This window comes from Hippoglossus stenolepis, chromosome 21 (assembly GCF_022539355.2).
Source record: "Hippoglossus stenolepis isolate QCI-W04-F060 chromosome 21, HSTE1.2, whole genome shotgun sequence".
Lineage (NCBI taxonomy): Eukaryota > Metazoa > Chordata > Actinopteri > Pleuronectiformes > Pleuronectidae > Hippoglossus > Hippoglossus stenolepis.
In genome coordinates, this window is record NC_061503.1 from 8,497,216 (window position 1) to 8,504,638 (window position 7,423).

The window sequence follows — 7,423 nt, forward strand, 5'->3', positions numbered from 1 at the left end:
TAAATGAATGTGTCATTCCCCAGCGTTAGAAATGACACATGAACACAGACAGGCTCGGGTTAGTGGAATAAAGTGCTTTATTTTTATGTGCATTTTTGGAGGGGGTGAGGTTTAGGAGGGTTTCACGTAAATTTAAACGGCATAGTATAACTTAACTGCACGTTCAAGTATTTTGTGTGTCACTGCTGTTGTGTCTGTTTACCTGTCTGTGTCACACACACGCACGCACACACACACGCACACGCACGGGCAAATTGAATCAGTGCGTATTTTGAAAGCATTGCTGTCTTCGGGGTGAGCCTTGCGCACGGTTCACTAATTTCGCCAATTAAAAGTGGAAGGATCCGGGCTCGTGTGTTTCCATGTCGAAATATATGAGCCGCTATAGGCTGACGTGCGCGTTTGTTTACGCGCGGAGGCAAAGGGTTAAAACCTCGGGGCCGCGCCTCTGCGAGCCGCCCGATTGGCTGGCACCTCGCCAGCGCGCTGTCAATCACCGAGTGTAAACAAGGCTCTGATTGGCTGCTGGCCAGTCCGCACTGGGCTGCCTGAAAAAAGCAATTACCGCCCCTGCGGTTTCAAGGCGGCCCCGCGCTCCACGATGAAAGCAGATAAGCAGGGCCGGTTTCAAGGCGGCCCCCACGGAGAGCCCCGCTGGCCCCCCGAGCCGCAGCAGAGTCAAGAGTGACTCAATCAAAGGGAATACGGTAAGAGAGGGGAAATTACACGTGGTATCGAACCAAGACGCTCCGTCCACGGAACGGTGCAATAACAACGGTGTGTTTGGGGGGGAATATGGAGGACAGAGCGGCAGCAAGAACCGGGAAACTGCTGCTGCTGCTGCTGCCAGGGAGCTCCTCTTCCTCACACACACACACGCACACACACACACGGAGCGAGAAAAGTTTTTACAACAAAGGAGAGAGAGAGAGACACACACACAGGTCTGCTGACGATCTGAGTGATGGAGGATTTTCTCTGCTGCGTGTTAAAAAGCCACAGTGAGAGACGGTCAGGACTCAGCTCACACTGCTCTGCCTGCGTCTGAAATGTGGACTTCAAGTTTTTTATTTTATCGCCAAGTGTAAGTGAGGATTAAGTGAACATTTCCTCTGTCACACTGCAGCCTCACCGGTGGGTCACTTATAATCATGAATTAGCTCATTCATTGTTTCTGAGGGGAGGAATAGAGGGACGGACTTTGGAGGCGAGCGTTTCAGTACAAGATTGTAACATAAACAAGGATAAGGTCAAATATAAAAACACAAAAAATTTCTAAAATATTGAATTATTTTTGCAATAAATTATGCTTTATATTTTTAACAAATATACAAAAAGTAGGCTGCAAATAAAAATACAATATAATTATATTATATATATAATATATATATATAATTTTTACACATATACACTCATATATATATATATATAAATATATACAGTTTACATAGAGAGATATAGATGTAGATATTTGACCACTAAATAAAAAAAATAGGCTATACAAAATAAATAAAGCGTGTTATTCATATGTGTGCTTTTTAACTTATCCTGTCCAGACACATGCAGACACATGCAGCTCATAAAGTAAATGCAGACTGTGTGAACTGAACTTATAACAGAGACCCACTCCTTCCCATTGCTTTGCTCCAGCCCCAACCACAACATAACTGGACCAAGGCAGAACTGAGCTGCTCTTCAGTCGATAGATATATATATATATATGGCTAAATATGAATTTTCTGCAACGAGCAAAACTAGACTTTCAGCCATATACAGTGAAATTAATTGATACATACATAATTCAAATCAAATAACGCCAAAGCGAGCAGATTTATCATGTCTGTAATTAGATAATCGTTACCCTCTTTTCCCATTTACACAGCAGCCTGCATTCCACAGCCCTGCATGCCCTCTCCAATGGGCTGCAGTACCCACGTGCACGCACACACACACACACAGGCTACACACACTCCCAATATTCTGGAAGAAATACAAATTATATGAAATTGAAACTCTCTACGACCACTAGATATTTGGGAATTACCACTAATGCATAAGAATGTATATTAAAATGACAATAATAAAGTATGGTGCAGTTGTGTAACTCTGTCCATCAAAATACAAGCAGGCTTCACACCCATTTGCTCGGCCTCTGTAGCAGGACAATTAGATGGGTAACTTTTTAAATAGGTTTGATCTCATGTGCTTTATAATAAAGCATGTTGTCACTTTCTGATTCCAACAGCTGAAGACATATCAGGACCAGGGCAATTGCCAGGAAATGTCAATGCAGACAGCAGCCTACCCATTGCCTGTGTGGAGTATACATTGTCTATATGCATTTATTTTTGATAGGACTTGGTTTCCATCCTCTCTCCCTCAGCAGTGTTGTCCTCGGCACTAATGACAGGGGGACAATAAAGAATCTTGTTCCGCAGCTCACAAAGGGGGTCCGCCACTTATAACAGAAATCTGCATTTAATTTATTTAGTGACAAGGAAAAGCCCTTTATGGCTTGATTTTTATTGGCTCTTTTTCACTTAAAGGGTGGGGGTTGGGCGTGCGTGTGCGTGCATAGACTAATGTGAGTGTGCGTGTGTATAGAGATAGAGAGAGAGAGAGAAAGCAAAACACACGGCACCCCAACCTCTACTGGTCCGTGTGCCAGCACGAGCGTGTGGGTGTGTGTGTGTGTGTGTGTGTGTGTGTGTGTGTGTGTGTGTGTGTGTGTGTGTGTGTGTGTGTGTGTGTGTGTGTGTGTGTGTGTGTGTGTGTGTGTGTTGGGGGTGGGGTGGGGGTAATTAATGCGGATTGACTGATTGCTCTTGAAACAGACCGGTCCTGTGCGCAGTTGTCCTCGAGCAATGAAGCGTTCCTGACTGACACTTTCCACCTTCCCTTCTTCGCTGCTTCCTTCTTCCCCCTCTCTTTTCTCTTCCTCACACTCTACAGACCCCGGCGTGCATGACCTCTTCCTCCGCGGCGAGGGAGCCACACATCCCGGCAGCTTTTTTTCCCTCCTGCCGTCCAGCCCCGCGGCCAGCCGAGGCACGGTCCTCCCTATAGTTCTGGAGGAGGTGTGGCGACTGCGCAGTGCGGTCTGTATGTCACAATCGAATGAAATAAATGTATAAATAAATCATAAAAACATCATTTATGGTGTTAAATTCAGATTTTGCCTCTTTCGTTTCCACCCACATGGCTGCGCAAGACCACATTTTGGCTCAGCCTGACGTGCGTAATTTCAGTGTTGCCTTTTGTGAACGTGAACTCTTGCAACTTTACCTCACGGAGAGTCATGTCTCCGTAAAATGAAAGGTGAACACGCTATTTTACGCGCATTTAAAAAGTGGATGTAGCCTGTTTAAAGTCAGATGGAATGCGTCCTCGACATTATCTAAATAAACATCTGAACGTCTAAACGGGACCACATTAAAGAGAAAGCGTTCGCAGTCAACGGGAAACACATTGGCGACGCTGGTTTCAAAATGAGGTCCAAATGGAGAGCTGTCTCCACGGGAGGCCCCTCCATGCAGGGCAACCGTCACATCCTTGGCACTATTTTTGATCGCGCTTTACCGATGAGAATTTCCACACAAGGTTGCCTCCACCGGGGGAGACGCTCCGGTTGCGTGAAGGTGGCGCAACCCCAATAGGACAATGGAGCCACATAAGTGCGTAAAAGTGCATTAGAAATGTGGCGCTGATATAAGAAACAAGGCTGTTGCTTTGCGGAGAAATGGCTGCATCGTTCTGAAACCCGTTTGTTTTGGTGGCCATCTGCAGCAGCGTAGAGGAAGAAGAAAAAGAAGAAGAAGACACGATGGAGTCGGAAGTCAACTGGACACAAAAACAACATGACCTTTTCTCCGCTGTGTGCGCTGGACAGATGCTGCTATCTCTGATCACCCTGACAGATAGGCTGGAGAGGAGCTCATGACTCACAGACGTGAAGGGGGTCGGATCGGATGGGAAAGAAAAATAAGCGAAATGTTGTGGTTCTCCATCAAAACGTTTTAAAAGTGCCTAAATTAAGGAGGGGAACTGTTGTGCGCATGTAAGACTAAAGGCGCACGTAGACTGACACCTTTAGATCAAGAGGATGATAGTGCAGAAGAAGAAGAAGAAGATGATGATGATGATGGTGACGGGGGGAATAGCTTGGGCACCAAATTAGTACCTGTCACACCGCCATATATCCGGCTGTAACCACCACCAGGCCTGTATGGCTGAGATGAAAGCGCCAGCGTCTATTTATGGGCCATCAAAACACGCAGGTGGAGGCTTTAATTATCATTACCATTTGAACGTAAACAGCCATAGCGTTCCGTCCTGTGTGCGTGTGGGTGCATAGTAGTTTCATGTGCAAAAAAAAAGAGGAGAATTGAATCTTAACAGCGACCGAAATGTTAATACTACGCACGCAAGTAATGGGATTAAACACATCTTGTGTTTGAAGTGTGACACACCAGCTCCTTGCGCGTTCGTCGTCTCCCCCAGATTCCCACAGCACTTCCTCCTCATTGCGAAATGCAGGCACAGGCATGATCATATGACTGTGATAAAAACGGGTTTTTTTTGGTATATTTGTATAAAACGCATATTGTCAAACTGGAAAATCTCTAAACGAAAAAAAGCATGCGTAAAAGTGTTTGTGCCACATAGTGCAACACTGCTCGAGTGTGGGGCACGGGGTCAACAGGTCACGTGACCCCATGCAATTCATCACTCAAATATTCAACTAATTCAATCGATTCTTTCAACAAAAACAAAGGGTGATATTGCAACACATTTCTCTGCGTGATTCAGAAGTTTAACTGTAACTTGCTGTACTGACTCTCGAGATGAGACAGAAGGAGAAACAGGATTTCAGAAAACTTACAACACACAAAAACATTTTCAACCTTGTGTTCTATAACAGATTGTTTCTCATCCAAACCGGTCCCATTTCAACCGTATTTCTGATTAAAGATTATCCAAAACACCTTATCACATCACACCCCTGCGCCTGGATCGTCTCTCAGGAGAAAGCTAATCTAAGAACAAGTTGATTTTGAATTTGACGCTGCAAGTCAGACGGAAACAATTGGAACTGAACAACCTGCTGTGCACAAAGTTAAACTTTGAAAAGAGAAAAGTAACTACACAATCCACTAACTTTAAACCAGACAGGCGTCCAATAACCACTGTCTGATCCAGAAAATAACAATTTATTACTTTGTGATTTATACACAAAACTATATTATAATATTGCTATAAAATTAACAATGTTTTTACCAAATGTACACACGGTGTACTCATGTGTAAAACAAGATTCCATAAAAAAAATTTTTTTAAATAATTAAATAAAATGTGTGTTTGAGTGATGGGACGAAGCAGGTATTAAATGTAAGACTTTCCCACACTGGACTGTGCAGCTGAAGTTTGTTTTCTTTTCTGCAGCTAAAGTGCTAATGTGATAAACTTCGTGCGGATGTGAACATTATATCTGACGTGACTCCAGGACAAGAACCACAATTATTCGTAAATTAGACATATGTGACTGCGAGTCTGCGGCAGCAATTATATAAATTAACCAGGATATTACCCAGTTAAAGTAATGCAAGGTAATAAGTCATATAGGCTGTATGGGGATATGTTATAAGAGACTCTGATATCTGAATGGATGCATCGATGAACTTAACTTCGTCTTTATTTGCAAACTAAGTCATACAGGGCGTCCACAAAAGTGTGTGTCTGTTTGTGTGCGTGCGTGCGTGAGTGGGAGAAACCGAGAGAACTAAGTGAACAGTAACGCAGTATCCTTACACAATGTTACCGTGCAACTTCATATAATATGAGTAACCCTGACAATAGCAGCCAACTTCACATGGTTGAAACACCTTGTGTGTGTGTGTGTGTGCCACTATATTGGCACATGCCCCCACAGAGGCCCCAACTGCATATTCAACGTTCAAGAAAGGGATTAAGATTTTTTTTCCACTCATAAAAACCTGCATCCATCCACACACAGTCAGGTATTTAACAAGTGGGATTAAATACAATGTCAGGTTTGTTGGAGGCCTGGAATAACGATTACGCAAAGAAGTTCCCCCTGAGCTTTAGTCCTATAATGAAACAAAAACCACCTCAATCGCGTAATCACTGTATTTCAAAAATCATACAAATAAATATTGTTTTCCTTTAGTTAGTGTTTGGCACATACTCGACCCTGGAACCACAATCCCAAACAGCGTTAGTGGTATAAACAGCAAGTGTCAAAACTCCTGAAAAATACAGTAAATAGACACACATATGAAATAATTAAACATACAAAATAAAAGACCTACCTATAAAACGAGCGTCTCCATACAGCGCATCAGACTATTTAAGGATGTGAACTGAAAAGGAAACAAAAACGAGTCTTTCTTCTTTCTTCCTAAACTTGTCAACTCCGGCTTCTTCTACGCGACGTATCCAGACCAACACACATAGAAACGTATGGACTCAAATAGCGCCGCGCTTCTTGTACGCATTACTGTCGCTCTCTGCTGGATTTATCCACCGAGGGGGTTTTCCCGACTCACAAGCGCCGGATCCTGTGGACGTGATCCTCCGTGAGGCTGTATAATAGCAAATTTATGTCTGGATGACGCGTCAACCCTCTCTCTCACTCTCTCTCTTTCTTTCTTTCTGTTCCTCTTTCTCACAATGGAGCTGAAAACCAAAACAGAAAATCGATGGAGAAACTCCTTCTCATGCACACTCTCTCTCCTCGTCTGGTCTAGGAGAGACTAGAAGGGAGCTTCCTCGCATTTTTTTATTCAGGGGAGGGGGCAGAGGGACATCATCAAGCACGCTTGTGCAGAAATACACCCACTTCCATCCTCACCAACAAAGATACTGTATATCTTACAAGTAACCATACACACACACACACGTCTCTCTATAGTTGTGAGGACACTCGTTGACATAATGCATTCCCTAGCCCCTAACCCTTTACAACTAATAACGAACCACCCTAACCCAAACCTAATTCTAACCCTAAAACCCTCAAACAGCCCCTTGAAATTGTGAGGACCAGCCAAAATGTCCTCACAAGGATGGTATGGAACCAAAATCGGCCCTCATAACTATAGACGGGCACACGCGCACACGCACACACACACACACACACACATCTCTTTCTGTCCAGTATTGTTTTGTTTGCATTTGTGATTGTGCTGAACCTGTGCGTCAAAGTGGATGAGGAGAAGAAGTATGTGGAGGAGGCGGAAGGCCTATCCCCCCACCCACACACATGCATCTTTCTGGTATCCAGACAGAAAGACAGATTTGTCCTCCATTTAATCAAAGTGAACCACGGGTTTTTGGGGCCATCCTCCCGCTCTCTGTGCGCCAACCTGCAGTCTGGGTGTAGTGGAAGCCAGGCCACAGCTCACTG

General features: G+C 44.0%; 1 protein-coding gene and 1 long non-coding RNA gene across 2 annotated transcripts in view; one reads left to right on the plus strand and one right to left on the minus strand.

Moving 5' to 3' along the window:
- Nucleotides 1-6,994, minus strand: part of bahcc1b (BAH domain and coiled-coil containing 1b) — a 68,705-nt gene extending 61,711 nt beyond the window's left edge. Inside the window, exon 1 of the mRNA XM_047338261.1 lies at nt 6,330-6,994. The gene's annotated coding sequence lies outside the window, so the exon portion shown is untranslated. The remainder of the gene's footprint in view (nt 1-6,329) is intronic.
- Nucleotides 519-3,171, plus strand: LOC118100375. Its single transcript, XR_004694431.1, has 2 exons — nt 519-707; nt 2,953-3,171. It is a non-coding gene; the product is annotated as an uncharacterized LOC118100375 (long non-coding RNA).
- Nucleotides 6,995-7,423: the final 429 nt, after the last annotated feature.